The sequence below is a fragment of the Microcebus murinus genome, chromosome 11 (assembly GCF_040939455.1).
Source record: "Microcebus murinus isolate Inina chromosome 11, M.murinus_Inina_mat1.0, whole genome shotgun sequence".
NCBI lineage: Eukaryota > Metazoa > Chordata > Mammalia > Primates > Cheirogaleidae > Microcebus > Microcebus murinus.
In genome coordinates this window covers 62,206,367-62,226,009 of record NC_134114.1, presented here as the reverse complement: position 1 = coordinate 62,226,009, position 19,643 = coordinate 62,206,367, and the positions used below count along the sequence as shown (strand labels likewise).

The following is a 19,643-nucleotide window of genomic DNA, read 5'->3' as shown; positions in this document are numbered from 1 at the left end:
CCTAAAACAGTATACCATTTTTTATATTTTATGCTGTATTTGCACTGTACCTATTCTAGGTTTATGGATGTTTAGATGCATAAATACTTATCATTGTGCTACAGTGGCCTGCAGTATTCTGTGCAGTAACATGCTATACACGTTTGTGGCATAGGAGCAATAATCTGCACCATCTAGCTCAGGTGTATAGTAGGCTATGCCATCTAGATGTGTGTAGGTACACTCCATAATGTTCACACAATGGTAATAGACCACTTACTCAGAACATATACCTGTCATAAGCAGCATGTGACTATACACTGTGTAGAAAAATATTTAAAGCAAAATTCAGGATTTCTTGTTATTGTACATAATTATAAAATGACAACTTTTTTTCCCAATGAAAATACCACTCCAAAAACTTTTCGATAAATTTGAATAAATAAAAGTTGTGGAGATATAGATACAATAGTATTATGGTCATATATTAAAAATCACATATAATATGGAATAATCTTTTAATTTAAACATAGGCTTTTTCCCATGCATTTTTCATGAAATAACTTTATTTAATATACTCAAAGAAGCTTTGACTTCACTCTGTCAGATTTGAACTCCTTAAGTGATTTATTTTTCCAGAAAATGTCATGTTATTTATAAGTTGAAATACAGCATGTTTTGAATCATATATGACACCATCACTAAAAATTGTATTCTTCTACTTAAATAACTATTACCACAAATTTAGAACATTTGTTTTTGTACTGTATTATTTGTTTATTTTTTCTTATTCACATTATGGTTTTATATATGGGCTCTCTAGCAACCATGTCAAATATTTATCAAATTATTTTACATTTTTTATTATACTTCTATGCCATTAGTGATAAAAAGTACTCTTTCCCCTGATGGAGTGATATCAGTGGAAGCCAACTTAAAAAATCCCCAAATTAGGCAAAAGACATAAGCAGGATAAATTGACACATAGTCAAACAACTAAAAGCTAAAAACAAAGAAAATAATCTCAAAAGCAACAAGAGAAAGTGAGAAAGAAATTTGGATGACAGTGAATTTCTCATCAGAAATTATGGAGGCTAGAGGAAGTGGTTTCCTTTTGCTGAAAAAAAAAAGGGCCCAGAATTCTATATCCAGTGAAAACATCCTTTCTGATAAATTGAAAATGAAAACATTCCCAGATGAAGGAAGACTAAGAGAATTTGTCACTAGCACATCTATCCTAAAAACACTACTAAATGAAGTTCTCCAACCAGAAAGGAAGAGAAAAATTAATGACTTTTGGAACAGCATTCAGGAAGGAAGAATGATGAACAAACAGAGCAAACACATGGATAAATACAATAGATTTTTCTTTTAAGTTTTACAATTATGATTGACATTTGAAGCAAATATAACCTCTCTCTAATGGTTCTGGACAGGTTTATTCATTATAGATAAACACTCAAGATAACTCAGGTGTTTATAAATAAGAGAATAGATAAACAGGCTGTTATATATTAATAGAATACTACTCAGCAATAATATGCATCAATCAACTAAATCATATAAGGACTTGAATCTATCTTAAAATAAAAATTCTGCGTACAAAAATACTCATACAAAAGGGTACATACATACTATATGGTTCTATTTATATGAAATTCTAGAAGATATAGAACACATCTATGGTGGGGAAAAAGTTGGAACATTGTATGGTTACTTTTGGGGGGGTGGAGGTTGAACAGAGATAGACTGGAAAGGTCATAAAGGAATTTTCTGCATAACTTATTTTTTTTTGTAAACACTTTAAAGACAGACCCACAATGCCTTTCAAAGGTGAAAAAGAAAATGCCCTTTTCCTCCTGGGCTGAAGGGTGAGGGGAAGGATGGCAGTTTATTCCTTCTTCTCTCAAACTCGCTCTCATCCAATTTGGTGTCCTCAGGGAGGAAGGGAGAACCATTTTCTGAAGTCAGTGCAGAAGGGGTGCCCTGTTCCCACGGGTGTCCCCAGCTCAGCTCTGCCCCAGTGTCCGATGAGCCTCCTCTCGGGGGACAAGGGGCTGTCTGTCCCTATGAGAAAAATCTGCAAGCAAGCCCAGCAGGGTCCGTCCGCAGGGTGTTGCGGACAAGATCTGTTCACTTCAAACCATGCAGCTTCTGTGATAGATGCACAGGCAGGGCGGCCTGGCTACCGTGTCCCCCTGAAGCAGCTCCTCCAGGCAGATCACACGCTCGCCCGCGTCTTTAGTCAGCGCGTCGTCCGTCATCGTTGTAGGAGAGGCGAGGTTTGCTCAGACACGTTATAAAGTGCATTTCCATCTCATCAGAAGCCACAGACTTGGACCAAATGGGGCACTTGAAACCACTGTGCGAGCTGCACCACCTGGGTGCGATGTGCAGAGGTAGAGCATCCGCCAGCGAGACTAGGGAGCCCAGGTACAGCATCCCGTCTCTATGGTGACCGCTGCCCGTCTCCTGGTAACCATTGCCATGGGCATGGGTAGAGGTGGCCGCGGACCCTCCTCCGCAGGGTGCCCTCTCGGAGTAGCCAGTCCCCCTGGAGGTGGGGGTGTAGAGGCCAAAGGGCTCCCCCCAGCCGTGCTGGGGTCCATGCCATGCCTGTCACCGAGCTGACTGAGCGGCTGCACAGCCCCATGGCCCCGCCGCCAGTCCCTATGCCCACAGTGGGGCCCCCTCCCAGCTGAGACACAGTGCTGTCATCGGTGGAGACCCTCGGGAAGGAAAACAATATTATCATCACACACATGTTTATACTGTCATCATCACATTACCACAATTTGGGTCTGGGTTTATGCTTAATTTAATTCTATCCTTACAGTGGAATTTGCCATATCTTTTGGTTTTATCTGGAATTATTTTCCTCCCCCAGATAGCTCCATTATTTGGCATTTAACAAATAATTTAATCTTTACTTTAAAAATCAACCATTACCAGATTTATAGTGAGAAGTGAGCATGGCTGATGGCAAAGTTGGGACAGATCAAGTTATGTTGATGGGAAAGGGCAAATGTTATAAAGGTGTTGAAGCTGGAAAGGTTCAGATCTGATTTCCTAAGGAAAGCTTAACACAAAGATTAACTCTATTAAAAAAATATAAGAGAAAAGAGTTTTATCAAAGGGATCCAAGTGAAAGTGGTGATTAATTTCCACAATCAAAGCTCAAAGATTTCACTCGAATTTACAGCATCAAAATCTAAGATCACGTAGATGCCTCACCATAAGAATGGCAGGGGAAATATTTAAAATCTAGGGAAAAGGGAAGTGACAGAGTGAATGTACAGTCAAGTCTTTTAAAACAAATAGGGTTCATTTACTAGGGCAACAAATTAGTCAGCTAATTGGAAACATAATCTTGATAATAAGATTAAAATCCAATTTCAGCACTAAAGAATTCTTTACATTTATATCTCTGACTCTTAATAATAAGACAGAAACCCAGTTTTCAGCAGTAAACCTTCCTAAAAGTATGGATTTCATCGTGCAATAATGTTTCTTGTAAAATCATAACACATAAGTGAACAAATAAAATTTTAAAGTCTTTTTAATTCCTATTATTTACCAATTTAAAATTTCATTGCTTGGCTTTCAGAAAAAATATTCCATAACCTCATTGTCTTCATTTTGCCCTAATCTTTAGTGCTCTTAGTCAGGAGAGTCTCTGTATTGTCTAACAAACTGTAGCATTTAGTAATCATCACATGCCTTACCTAGAATGCTTTTCCCTCTAAGGTTGCCTAGTCATCCACCATTCAAATCTCACCTTTGTCTAGTTTCTTCCCATAAATGTTTTCATTTCATGAACATTATCTTAAATGCTGTAGTCTCTGTTGATCCTAATTTTTCTAAACTCCTACAAAATATATAAATACATGTTAAACAAAATATGTCACATTATTTTGTATTTTTAAATTTTTAAGAAAATTTTGAAACTTCATGCTTTTAGTTTTTCTGTCCCAATGAAAGCATAAAGTTCTTGTAGCACATGGTTTATATCTTATGTTTTATTACCTATATTTATCTATATTATCTGTTGGATAGATAGCAAGGGACCTCTGACTTTCCTAGGGACAAAAGTGGGTGCCTTGCCTTCATGCTGCCTCAAGCAATTGCCCTACGGGGGGAAGAAGGACAAAGGGGGCCCCAGCCTTGGTGCTGCCCCCCCCACCTTGATCCTGCCCCAGCAACTCCCACACCTGGGAAGAAGGAGGAGTACCCTGCCAATCTGCAAAAGAATGCAAGGAATTCCCCAGCCCATGGGCCAGGCAGCCCAGTAGCAATAGGATCTGGAAAGTGACCTAGAGTAACCTAAGGCTAATTATCATGTTGTTAACTGTCCATCAAAGTGCTTCAGTGGTGACCTCTGAACCATGAGGAAGGCCGGATCTGATCCAGACACTATAAAACAAGACCCTAGACCACTACCAGAACCCTTTTGTTATGTTTTGTTATGACGTGGGGGGGGGGGTGTGCTCGGCCTTCTGTGGCCAGTGTATCTTGCTCTTGTTCTGTGAACCTGTATCTTGCTCTTGCAAGTATAAAACTATCTTGTCCACCCTCATTAAACGTTGTTTCTCACTTGTCTTGCTTTTGGTGTGTCTGGTCATTCTTCAGCCAAGAGCACACCAAGAACTGAAAACAGACAACTACTAACTCAACAAATATAGTAAAGTTTATGAAAACATAATGTGTGTGTTATAAAAACAAAATGATGCTGACTTTCATACACAGTTTGCAGGACAATGTATAGTACTGGGCTTTGAGGTTCAAAACCCCCACTGTAATTACCTTTAAAAGTTGGCATAATTTGCAGGTATATTCAGACTCTAGAAGCTGAGCTTTTAGCACCAGAGGTGACTCACAATGCTTTTATCTTTTTCTCATAGTTTAAAAATATTGTTAAGATATACCTGATTTATTCTTCTTCTCTCAGCTATTATGTTTTTCTTCCTTATTCCCCTGGTATAAAACTTACAGAACCAGCAGGACTTGATTATACCTATTTTAGGCAGAGCCAATCCCATGATGCCAATAGTCACTTTGGTCCAATAAAGACTAGTAGTAAAAGTTTAACAGCTTTGTTACAAACTATCTCATAGCTCTTCATGAGTTGGGGGTCCCTAAACTGGTAGTTTCCAATAGAAAGTGATATAGCAACTGAAATGCACAATCATGGTAGCTACTTGATTAAGTGGTTTAGGAAAAGATTTTGGTTTAGTTTTATTCTTGAAGGGTAATAGAGTTTTTCATTTAATGTACTAAAAAGTGGCAAAAAATTCCTCCACATTTGCTTCTCTGACTCTCCCATCATCTACCTCTAACTGACATGAGATACCTTATTCTACTTTCACCCTTACAATTATTTGTCATTTAACTACTGGGCCCCTTACATTCACATTACTATTAAAGGTGTGTGCCAATATTATATTTATTGTATTTGGAAGTTTCCCTCTTTTTCACCCCGTATACTTGTTTACAAAAATAGACAGATAGATGATAGATATACACACAGAATTCTCAAATATTGCATATGAAATCAGTTAGTCACATGAAAAAATATGAGATTCAGGATAAATTATTTCAAATATAGTCCTTTTTTGAGATAATGGTATATTAAGAGGATTCAGGACAAGGTTTTGTTAGTTTCTGGTCATTGTATGCCATTACTTCCTAAAATAATTTACAGTCCAAAAGAGATAATAATGGTGATTATATATTTGCTGTCTTGGTTTTTCATTTGAGACTTACAAGTTTTAGTCCAGACTTCATAAATCTAAGTATTCTCAAAATATTTAGTATTATAAAGTTGTGTGGGTTAAAAATTATTTGATAATATGACTATTTCCCCATTTCCAAGTCCACTCCTGACACCACTCACATTCATTTGTTTATTTTGTGCAGAATAACGTTAACTCTAGCCTAATTTTAGAATCTACACAAACAAGTTGAAATTAATTTTTTAGCTGTTATCAAAAATAATGTAATTCTAAGACAATTATTTTACCATGATCCTGAAGAACCAAATAATATATTTTATTTTTTGCAATTCAAATATTTTCACAATTTAATATATCAGAAATGTGACTGTATATTATATTTTACAGTTTGCTTTACTTTAATTGATGGTGTGTTTTTTCCCTTTGTTTTTAACTATATATATATGTATATATATATGTATATATATAGTAATTGTATGAATCATAAGTAATGGCAACTTAGATTTGATAAAAATACATGTTGAAATACAGAATGCAAGTTCATTAATATGGTTAATAGATAGGCTTTATTTAATAAATATTTCACAAGTCATGTCAAATGTATTTTGGCAAAAGGAAAGGGGAATATTTATGATAAATGGTAATGGCTTGGAAATGTTTTTGAAATCTGCTGTTGGAAATAATAACCAGGAAAAATAAAACAAAATAGTTCTTCTAAAAATCAAGAAAATAAAGGCAATGTAGTACAGAAAGAGCTCAGGAATATTTGTACACAAGATGCATTATATAGAATAGATGAAAGCCATTAACTTCATTACCTTCTCTATGAATATACAGATGATATGATGTTTCAGAACCATTAATCTATCACCTCTAATGGGCATTAAATCCCAGTTTGACTAACAAACACCTATGTTACAGCCATAAAAAGTTAATACACCATGGAGTGTTTATCCTCTGCGTGACATATCATAAGTGGAGAAGCTTTTGACATATTTTTCATCTTCAGAAGCTATTCTCTTGAAATTTCTCTCATGAATCAGAATTGTGGTCCATTTAGCCCAGAAGCTTCAAGTAAGTGGCATTGTGTAATATCCTTCTTTGTCATTTTTGTAGCTCTGAGTTCCATCCATGTGTGTTTATAATAAATGAGCTAGACTTGTTAAGTAGGTGGGTGATCAAATTGGGGATTTGTGTCTCCTAGCTCTTCCATTCTATTCCACACAAAAATTTTTAGTGAAAAGCACTGAAGTGAAAATAATCCATACATCATGTTTGTTAATGAACTTGTGAAAAAAAAAATGCCATTACAAACAGGAATTTTACTGGTGTCAAGTCATCGCCATGTGTCACTGAAGAGCTTTCCAGATTTGTGCATGCCATAGATGACAGCAAACACCTCCTCACTTTTATACTACATTATTTAAAATACATAATGGTACAAAACTTATTCTTCTGTAATAGCAGTTACTAGTGCTTAGAATACACAAGGTGCTGTTTTAAGCATTTGACAATTATTTGTGAAATGCATAGTATTAAGGGTGCCCGTTCCACCTAGCTTTCAGAAGAGAAAATTTTGAGTTTACATAAAAGGAAACAATACACAGAGAGGTTCCGTACTTGCCCATGCTATCACAGCTAAGGAGTGAAGGAGTCAGGCTCGATAAAGTTTGACACTGAGTCTATATTCTTACTGACTATGCTATATTTTCTATCTAGGTATAGTAATATACTATTTCTAGAGAGATTTTTGGGTTAAACTCAAAAGCATGAAGATATCAATTAATTCTTGGCCAGGTATAAATATACCAAAATTATCCAACACATAGTATGACACATACATGGATACCCAGAGCCAGTTAGTTACAGGACTATTTTCTTTAAAATATTGTTTCCAAAATATATGTTGTTAGAGTATCCTGTTAGTACATAGTATTCCCATGCTGTGTGACAGCTGATTTGAAATCCCAGCCAGGGAAAATTAGCGGAACACATTACTAGATATTGTCAGCCAGTAAGCCTTTGAACACATCTGTAGCCCACACTGCCAACAAGAACTCATCCACCATCCTGCGTTGAACATACTTGGTATTATGTGATGTGCTCTATCAACTTCTCTTGCCATTAATGTTATGCTCTGGAGAACATTTATAACCTATTACAACCTACAGATAGTGCCCAAAGTGATAATAAAGACTTGGTGTTAAAATGCAAATTTTAGTAGCATAAAGTATCTCTGGGGATGTGGTGGAGAAAAAGAGGTTGAAGACCAGCAAGTGAGTTTAGGGGAAGCCCTTTGATATAAAAGTACACTACAAGAATCAGCTACGACCTAAAGAAATGACAAATACTTACACAAATAAAAGGTAGAAGGAACTATGGCTAGGGAAATATCCTTTTTTCAAATGCAAATATTTTATTATTTTAAAATAGTGAATGTATATTTTTGATTACTTGTAAAATCTTCCATTTCTATGAAGATTGTTTTCCCATTTCTAACAGAATAATCTTATACTGAATAATGAGCATGAGTTTGAAGCAAGCTAGTGGCTCCAATCAGGATCAAATTTATATTTAAACTGGTTCCACAGGTTTGAAGAGAAGTGGAAATATATGTGTGTTTGGAAGAGGGATATAAGGGAAATAATATGCCAGTGAAGTGGAAATGAAAATGTGCCCATTTATGGAAAACTGTGATGATAGAAATAAAGTATAAGACTCCTAACTTCAAATCCATGAAGTATTATTAAAATTTATTTATGAACTCAGCATATATTATTTTCTAGGCACTTTTATATTATGAATTATTTGTGTTAAAATGAATTTCATCCATTTAATCTTAAAGTGCTTGAAAAATAAAAATAAAAAGATTAAATCAAATTGCCCATTTACTGAACCATAATTTACTTTGGTACTAATTCTTCCCTCTCGTTGTTTTGCATTGTTACTAATTTTCTGAATTACAAAATTGTCTATCCTTCGATTTATGCTGTCTAAACCTGCCTTTACTATTTTCTACATAGTAATATCATTACTGAAGCATCATTAAAAGTGTTAACATTTCGAGGTTAGATAAAAACCCTTTGACTGGTATACTCTTCCCTTACATGCTACATATGAAGTAGGAAGGGTCATCAAGACAAGGATAGAAAGAATAAATGGGGGGAAATATGACTACTTTTGTCTGTATCTTTAAAATAAATTTAAAAAGTGATATAATTTTTCCGTACTTAGTACTGATTTTTCTTCTTTCTTCACATTTTGGTTTCTAAATGATTTACAGTCTATGATAACACAGGTATTTCTCAATGTACTCATAGTGTTATTGAATACTATCAGAAACATATAATTCTATTATTATCAGTAATAGTAATGAATTGGAGCAGAAATACAATAGCATATGCAGTCAGACATATTACTGCTTCATGTTTGGTATTTGATACTGTTTTAATAGTACTCTGTCACCACCGTCTGATATTGTATAATGTACTTGGGAAAAATACTGTCAAGTACCTAAGAAAATATGATATATTTTTAAATGATGACATGATTTGTCACTTAATAGTGTACATAGAAGCAATGAATCACATTTTTCATAAGAACAAGAATATTTATTATGAAACCATTTGGCAGACATAGTTATGAATTTTTAATGTGGCTAATATAAAAACTCAAGAAAAGTTTAATTATATAAAAATGAATATATTTAAGTGCCTAAATTCACATCAAATTTCTAATTAAAATGTAGGATGGTGTTTAAAAATATAAATTCATTTAAAAAATCTAAAAGAAAAAATAATAATCCACTTATATCTCCATATAATTAAAATATATGTGGATCAGACTGACTAGATTTGTATCCTGACACTGTCATTAAGTTTCTGCATGACAAAAGCAAATTGCTTTACTTGGCATATATAAAGCAATTGGATATTTTGGTATTAATATAAATATAAATAAAATTATGATTACTGGTATAGTGTATTTTATTTTTTTATTTTGCAGTTGTCAAAATATTTTGTCATATGGAATAGCATGAAAATTTGAAACAAGAAAATGCTATTAATGTTAATTGTCAGAGTCTCTTAGGATAAGAGTAACTATCAAATTGGGAATATAAACATGAATATTAGAAGGATTGATTGCAGGTATTTAGTATTTAGATGTGACATTTTATGCCTTTCAAGGACATAAATACATAAATATATATAATAAAGATATAATCCAAATGAAAGCAAAAAAAAGGTGAAACAAAAGAAGATGGAACAAGAAAATAGGAAACAAATATCAAGATAATAAAGTTAAACCAACCATATTAACTAATTTATTGAAGTAAATGTACTAAACGCACTCAATTTAACAGAAAAAGTTTTTCAGGCCAGATAAAAATAAATAAATAACTTTTCAGTTGTATGCTAATTGTAAGTAATGTTCTGTGTATGAGGACACAATTTGAAAATAAAAGGATTTTGAAGGATGCAACTAGTAATCATAAAAAAATTATGGTGTTTTGTTAGCATTCAGCAAAGTAAACTTCAAGACAGAGAATATTACTAGATCTAAAGATTAAATTTTTATGATGATAAAAGAATGAACATCAAAAAGGCATAAGCTCTTGGAGGATTGAAATAGCTCTTTTAACCAATTGTACCAAAATGATAATTTTTACTATATAAAACAAATGCAGAGTCCATGTTATTTTGAAGTATACATGACATGTATAGAAAATTGGATCACAATCTAATTTGTAAAAAAGTATTGGTAAATTGCAAATATCTGAAATCATACAGGGTATGTTATTTGACCATAAAATATTGAATGATTAAAAAGTATATAATTAGAAATGCCCAAATATTTTGATAAAACAATGAAAGAATAGAAAACCATTAGAAAGGACCAACTGAGTTAAATTATACTTCTTTGAAAAGATGAGTAAAATTGATTAACCTAAACATTATTGGTTAAAATAAACCCCTAGAATTGCCAATGTTAGGAATAAAAATGCAGCCTTGCTATAGGATCTATTTCCCATGTAAGGATTTTAAAGAGCTATATTGAACAACTTTATGTCAATAAATTCAACAACTTGTATATATGGACAAATTTCTTAACATCAAAAATTATAAAACTTGCTACAGTATAAAAATCTCTATTAAATAATATAGTTACAAAATATAATCAGGATCTGAACAAGCACTATGTGATTTCAAATGATCATATCTTGCTCTACCTTTTGTTATCTAGGTAGGACTATTTATATTATTTGCCCCTTTTTATTCATTTACATTAAACATTTAGAGGACATTATTTTTAATCTCCTCCCTCAGTCCAGTTTACAGCATTTTATAGGTATTTACTCTTAGCCAGATTTTCTCTTGGTATTGGAAATGCAAATATGAAAAGGACATCTTCCCTTGGAAAAGATTATAGTCTCGTAAAAGTGGAATAATAAAAGAAAGACACAAAAATTGATCATATAAGTTTTATATGTAAAAATGGTTATTTTTATAGTCAATTGAATATACTTCTTTAATGATTTGTTCTTCATTCTCATTCTCTCTATTTTCCACTCCTCTCTCCTCACTCCCCACAAAGCCACAATTCACTTAAATGTGAATTACACTCCTTAAAGTACATTTCTGATTATGGTTTTTCCTTGTTCAAGGACCTTCAAGCATTAAAGCCAACCTGACTAATTTTTCTGCAAAATCTTTCAACACTTATAAAATTTACACTGAATCAAAAGTTAACTCTTTGGTGGTCCAGCATACTCAGCTTTCTTGATTCTTCTGTTAAACCATACTCTTTGATGACAGATATTAAACATTATTAATAGTTGTAGTTCTCAAGTATTTGTTATGTATCTTTGTCATATTATGTGCTTAATGAATAATTTCACCAAAATAATGGAGTGTGTCAGTGCAAGGAGTTCATCAGAAAAGGTAGGAGAGAAGTGTAAAAATGAGAATGTATGAAGTATCTCAAGAATGGAAAAACAAGCACCATATGTACTCTCTAATGAATTGGAACTAACCAATGGGCACACAAATGCACAGAAGGAAGTAAAAGTCATCAGAAATCAAGCACGGGAGGGAAAGAACACCTGACTGGATAAAAAGGACACTATTTGGGTAACGGGCACATTTAGAGCCCTGATTCAAGCCATGCGTCAAAATAATCTTGCCCCCTCAATATTTTGAAATAAAAACAATTTTAAGTATGTAATAATTATGTAATCAAACTTCTAAATTTCTCATGGTGGTCGGTACAAATAGATTAGAGAAATACTATGACAGCTATAGAATTAGCAACATCAAATAACACAAGAAACACTTCAAATTAAATATTTCTCATGTGTAAGAGAGATAATTGTTTTCTATCTGTTGTGAAAAACTGGATTTTTATCAGTTGTAGTTGCTGTGAAACAGAGATTTGGATAATCAGATAGATGATTCTTCAACAAATATCAAAGACAATGCTATCCTTTGCCAAGTGATCCTCAGCACACATTTTTTCTTAATCTTTATTTGGAGAAATGAGATTGTAAAACAGAATGAGTTAACAGAGCTAATAATACTTTCATTCAATGGATTATTCTTTCAGAAGTGAGTGGTAGTTATAAAAGTTATGATTCAGAAAGCAAATTCAGTAACTGAAGAATGTCCACCAAGTTAGCAATTAAATGGAAATCAGCGAGAGTTTGTTTTCATAATTCTAAATCCATTATTTTTCCATCTGAGCTCAAGCTCGGTGCTGTATCTGAGGGTACTGAGATAGTTCAGTAATTTTAAATTCAAAACCCTGTAAAATAACATCTTACTATAATCTTTAATGACATTTTTACATTGAGATTTGGTTCATATTTTATTTTATTTTAAAAAATTTAAATGGCATCATTGACAACCTTAGCAAATGTCATATTTCTTAAGAAAGGGCCAAAATTTTAGCAACATATTGTTAGGTTTATCACACATCTTCATTATTTTGTGGTCTTTAAATATTTAATGTGTAATACAAATTTCAAGCTTTTCTTTCTACATTTTCCAAAATGGATAATTTTCATAAGTATGTTTTTTATTTGAATTTATTGAATTATTTTAAAGATTCAGAAACTCCTACTACTGGTTATTTTAATAAGCAATATAATTTAGTCAAGATTCTGAGTTATCTTTGAGTATTGAAAAGAATGCCAAATATTAAATAGCACTTTTTCCTCTAATAACACTATCCTGATTTGGCTGACCAAGTGAATAGAGATGAGGGTCAAATTAATTTAAAATTTACATTATATCATCATAATCTTTGTTATTCTCAGTATTGAAAGAGGGATATGTTTTCAAGTTTTTGTTTATATGCTACCCAGTATTTTATTCCAGATTTAATAATTAACAAATAGATATTTGACATATTTTAAAAGATCCTAAAAATTAAATTTAAAATTTATTTTTCCAGTGCCTAATTTATAGAAAAGTATAAAGAGGCATAAAGAAAAGTGAGTTATTCATAACTTAGTCATCTATATATCTTCTATATATACACATCATGCATTTATTCATCAATCTTTGCAAGAGTGTTCCAATGTTAATCCAAACTCTTTGTACACATCAATCTTTATTCCTTATAAAATGTCTGACTGCATTTATATAATAACCTCCCCAATTAATTTATATATTTATATATATAACTCTAATATACATATACTATATGCACAACACACTGACACACACATATTAACCCCGTCTTGATCTACTCCAATCTATTCAGACATGCTAATTTAAAGCCATTTTAAAAAATCCAGCATACAGCAAGCTTTTTGTGTCTGATTTGCTTGCTTATTGGCTTTAATTCATCATGTCATTATGTATTAATTCATTTTCAAATACTTATCAATTATCTATTGTGTTCTAAGCTTTATATTATTGAATCTTCATTGTCTAGTTGCTTATAGTGAAATTAAGGAAGTAACAAAGTATGATGCTTGCTACCAAGCTAGTTCCTAACAGTACAGGGTCATATATGGAGTCCTATATACTATACATCTAAATATTTAAAGGTTTTAAACCAAGATATAACTATAACTCCACTCCTTTTCCTCCTCATGGTGGATCCTGCCCCAAAATTACCTTATGCATCTCAGTACCCCAGGGCTCCCCTGGAAGCCACATTTCCCCTTAAGGCAATTCTGGTGCTTGGAGCCTGAGGGGCAGTGTGGTTCAGCTGGGATTGGAGATAGCATAGCTGGAACTGATTTCACTTCTCCTGAACCAGAGGGGAAGCTGACCTGGTCATATCCTCAGGGAGCTGAGCTGGCTGCTTCTCTGTCTCTGCAAATAATCTCTGCTCTGGATTGCCAGGCAGTTAGGAAGGTCTTTCAAATTGAGACCATCTGAGTCAAAGGAAGTCAAGAAACCCAGCTACGCATTTAGTGACACATTTTACCTAATTTGAGTGGCCAGTTTAAAACAAAAGTGCTAGATTTCCCAAGGCCAAGACTTTGCTTCTTTCTTTCCCTGCGGCTAATACATTCACACAGGCACACCCACTCACTGCTACATTAATGCCCTCTTAGCCAACACTCTTTCAACAGGAGGACCTGGCTTAGCTCACACATTCCTTTCCTGTGTTTAACTTATACTCAAATCAATTGTTAAGTTTAACAAAAAACATTTTGGCTTAGACAAAAAGAAAAAAACTGTCTTCATGTTTCAGTGCTTGTGGGAGGCAGAGCCTTTTTAAGCAGATAGCTGAGGACAGAGATGTCTCATTGCCCAGGTCTGAGAAATATTTTAATGTTACTATTAATATTAAAAATAAAAATAATCTTAGAGGCTTGATTTTAAAACAGAATTTCAGTGTACCTATAGGGTAAGAAAAACTTGAGTTTGTTTTTACTTTTGTTATCTGGTATGAATCACAGCATGTACATATATTTGCATAACAGATTTCTTATAATTTTTATAATTTTTTAATCCATGACTATAATACTTTTTATGCTTTTGTGTACGTTTCAGAGTTGCATAAACTAATGTTAACCTCGTATCTTCAAAGCACCTTACTGATCTTAGTGATTCTATTATATATTTTGAAATAGCAAAAGATGTACAAAAAGGCTGGATCCAGTAGGATCAGAGCACTCTACTTCAGATTTTTTTGTTACATGAGTTGTCAAGGAGACAACCGAGGATAATCTCTTGGAGGATGCTGGAAAATATATAACAATATTGTGGTTTAGGAAACAAAATCTTATAAAATGCTTCCCTCTTTTCCTCAAAGATATAAAGCTTATAAAACAATGTATCAATATATATTCAATGTATCAATGTATGTTCAATGTGCAGAAATTCTCCTTAGACTCTTAATGACAAGAATAGACATGGGAATGTCAAATAAGAAGAGACCTGGGTTATTGTAATTACTTTAAAATATAGCTAAGATATAATTAGAAGAAATTATAGTATTGATGTAGCAATTTGACCTCACCTAGTCTAAGAATGGCTTGACAAAGTAACAATGAATTTATTATCTGAAGGATGAGTTGGTGAAGCAAACAGGTAAAATAGGAGAAAGATTATTCTATGCAGAAACATTTTCAAAGGTCCAGAATTACGATAACAGGTGCAGTACTCAAGGAAAATAAGGTTTCATAGAGAGATGGCTCAATTAGGTTTAGAATTTTCAATTAGCTCAAGCATTTATATATCTCTTTTAAAATTATTTATTTTAAATTGAACCTAATTTTGACAAGCATGCTTATATTCTTCTATGCACTTACCAATTAGCATGCATGTATCTATACAGATGAAATCTACATATATTCTATTTTAATAGAATCCTGAGGGGAAATGGCCTGTATTAAATAACATACTCCTTTAGGACAAGAATATCTGGGATCACTAAACCATTGTAAGTGATTTAGTGATAGTTTGGTTAATGGCGAATATAACATACCGACTGCTTCTATCACTGTGGGGGTAATGTTGTTTTCCATTTGTCTGTCTATACCTTAAAAGAGGTCTAGTTTCATTTTTCTTTCCTTCTTTTTCCACCAACACTTTTTGAAACTTAATATGCAATTTATTTCAATTGTTGCATTTGGTACTCAGTCAGCAGCTTAATACTTATTACACTCTTTATCTCTCACTTTGCTGATTCCTAATGTACATCACTAATTTTTCATAGTCTCCAGTGTAATGCAGAAATGAAAAAATAATTAAGTGTTCATGATTGCCTTACTTCTGAACCAGAAGTATGTAACCATACTTATGAGTTACAGTGGATGAATTTCAGACTGAAATGTTCATATCTGGAAAACCACATGATTTATATAAAGCCAGGTCTGTATTTTGTGGCCATGTATCAAAACTTTAATACATAAAAAGCACAAAAGGGAATTGAGTCATTTTTTTAATTGAATTTGTGCATATTTTATATAGTCTATTTTTAAACATGTTACTATAACTCTGTCCTTGTGTTATATTTTGTATAAATATAGCAGCACACTATAGAGATAAGTCAGAATTCACATACATGAGAGAGAAGTATTAATAACATCATTGAGAAAGCCAATAATTACAGAGTTAAAAGTGAGAAATATGTAAAATTTTTAGAGACAAGGTAAGCCATCATGGTCTGTATAAGCTGCTGCAATATATATGCCTATGCAAATGAAATGTTGCTTATTGGATATTATTTTTCCTTTTGTTTTTATGTACCCCATTTAAAGTTTTGAGTTTTTGAAAAGTTCTTAATTTTAATATTAAAATGGTTTTATTTACTTCTTCCAAGTTAATCTAATATTTTGCTTTATTTTCCCTAGTGGTCTGGTATGTAGTTCAAGCAAAAAAGAGAGAAAAAAAAGGTATCTTGACTCTGCAGCTTTGGTAATACTGACCTTGTCAGATATGAGAAGGATGACAGAAGAGAACACACATTTTTCAGTGGTATAAGCTGATTATATTCAGTCAACTCGACATATAAGAATCATTTCTAATCACATTTAGAGTTGAATCTCATGCTGCTCTTGGTAAATCCTTTCTGAAGCTTATAGCCTTTTGAACTTAAGAAGGAACTGTCTGATTCTTGGGAAAAAAATGTTTGTCAATTTGGAAAAATTGATAGTAATAAAGGAATGGTCCATAAATGCAAATAGAAGCAGAAAAAAAATCTCTACCATATTTCTAAAGTTTTACTTTAAGTAGGAGGGACTTTAATCTACCATGACAGATTTCATAGGGAATTGGGCATAAGACACTTTCTCCACTGGCTTTTTTATTTTTCAAACACAGCTTGCTTTTGACTGTTCCCTTTTTATAATTTCTGTAAAATAGATTTCCCTCTTAGTCATGGATTGGATTCTAAAGTCATACTGCCAGTAGAAAAATTACATGTATCCAATATTACCCTTGATAATCTCACAAATCATACTTTAATTTCCAAAACCTGAGACCTCAGTTTCTGGAAAAAAAAAAAATAAGCCTTTTATTTATGGCTTTTTCCCCTGTAAGTAATGAAGGTCAGGTTTTGTTTGAACCAGAAACTATTCTACTACCCCTTACTTTTTTTTATCTCTCTGTTACTCTTCTATCTCTCTTCCTTTCGATCTCTACCTTTACTTCTACCTCTACCTTTTTCCTTTATTGTAATCTCTTCTCTTTCAGCCATGTTGTTACAAATTTGCAGGTTAAATGTACATATGATGTGATTCTTTTGTACTGAAAATAGGATAGAAGTGATATAATTCAAGGTCTATAATTCAATACCAAAGTTTTTCATTGATTTTTCATTATGGATAAATGATTATACCTAGTTACATGTACCCACATATTTTCATAAACTCCAATCTCTAGTAAGAGATTGCTCTTCCCTCTTTCTGTATATTTACTCATATTTCTTTTACTTATGTGCATACCATGGTGATTCTATTTTTCTGGTAATGGAAGACTGGATGGTTCATAATATAACTAATATCACTTTTTTTCTATATGGCTTAGCTAGGGAATACGATCTATAAAATAATTTTGAGACATAATAAAAATCATAATCTGTGAGATTCATTTTGTCTCAAAAGAAAAGAAAAAATTCTCACTAAAATGTTTGACTCAAGCATCAGTGCATGAAATTGTAATAACCCAAAGTAGGTTCCATTAAAATAAACCTTACCAGAGAACCCATATTTCACCAAACCTAAAGATTAACTGATATTGATAATTTTTCTGTATAACTTCAAAAAGTAAAAAATACAATGAAAATATTTCCAGAACCTAATTCCAAGTTCATGTTTTTTTTAGTCTCATTACTATTTAATTGCTTACATGGTCTGAAATTCAACTGTGAATAAGAGCAAACAAAAGGCCTTGTAGATATATTTTTATTTCTGCTCAAAAAGTTTGCTCAAGAAATGTTCATAAAAATATTCCACCTGTAGGGTTCAGGTCAATGCTTTATAAATATGATACAGGTCAATGCTTTATAAATATATCCAAATTTGAAAAGGAGTAGTTATAAGCCAAGGAAAAATATAGTAGAAAAGTTATTGGAAACCACTTTTCATCTAGAAAAACTCCTACTAATAAAATGCATGGATAAAATAATGAAAAAATAGAGAAATCACAGCATATGATGGTAACTTCCTTAATGTGACTAGCCTTTATCCCCTCATTTGCAAAGATATTTTCAAGTTCAAGTGTTTGATATAAAATATTCCTCTTCTCTATCTTTTATGCCTATTTTAATCAGGGTCCACAGTAGACTGAAATTAGTTGACTTATCTGTTTCAACCTATTAGGTGTAGTGGATAATTTAGAGCAGCAGTCCCAAACCTTTTTGGCACCAGGGACCACTTTCATGGAAGACAATTTTTCCATGGACCTGGAGCTGGGCGGGATGATTTGGGGATGATTCAAGCATATGACATTTATTGTGCAGTCAAACCTCTCTGCTAATGATGATCTGTATTTGCAGCCACTCCCAATGCTAGCATCACCACCTCAGCTCCACCTCAGATCATCAGGCATTAGAATCTCCTAAGGAGTGTACAACCTAGATCCCTCACATGCACAGTTTACAGTAAGGGCCATGCTCCTATGAGAATCTAATTCTGCCACTGATCCGACAGGAGGCAGAGCTTATGTAGTGATGTGAGTGATGGGGAAGGGCTATAAATACAGATGGAACTTTGCTTGCTGACCCACTGCTCACCTCCTGCTGTGTGGCCCAGTTCCTAACAATCCATGAACTGGTACCAGTCCACAGCCCAGGGGTTCAGGACCACAGGTTTAGAGAAACTAATAAATGTAACTAGTATTAGCCTTTTTTCTTTTGTGGGTACACATGACCTAGTGAGACAACAGAAATTGCAGCCAAACAAGTGGATCAAGACAGGATCTCCTGAATACTATACTTTGCAGAAGATAGTTACACCAAAATAGTAGGATAGCAGGACTGATTATAAACTAATAGTTGTTTGTAGAGAAATAAATACATTTATTAGAATGAATGAATGCATTTATTAGAATGAATGTGTTTATTAGAACCTGATGAAAAGTAATTAAAGTAATATGCTTTGAGAATGTAAGCTTTTTTTTTTTTATCTTTTTTTTTTTTTTTTAACTTGCTGTAAAAATCGTTCACATTCAATGCCAGGAGAAATGCTAAACTCAGTTAAATGTAATAAAAGAATGGACATGGAAATTCAGAAACAGTTTTGTAATATTGAAAAACAATTATTCTTCCGCTACATGTGGGAATCCTTTTTTGTAAAAGACAGGGCCTCCCACTCTGTTGCCCAGACTGGAATGCAGTGGCAGTTACAGCTCATTGAAGCCTCAAACTTCTGAGCTCAAGGGATCCTCCTGGCTCAGCCTCCTGAGTAGCTGGAACTACAGGTACATTCCACCATGCCTGGCTAATCTATCTATCTTTCCTTCCTTCCTT

General features: G+C 33.2%; 1 pseudogene; it reads right to left on the bottom strand.

Moving 5' to 3' along the window:
* Positions 1-1,573: 1,573 nt before the first annotated feature.
* Positions 1,574-2,743, bottom strand: LOC105882201 (E3 ubiquitin-protein ligase ZNRF1 pseudogene; annotated as a pseudogene).
* Between the last annotated feature and the right edge of the window lie 16,900 nt (positions 2,744-19,643).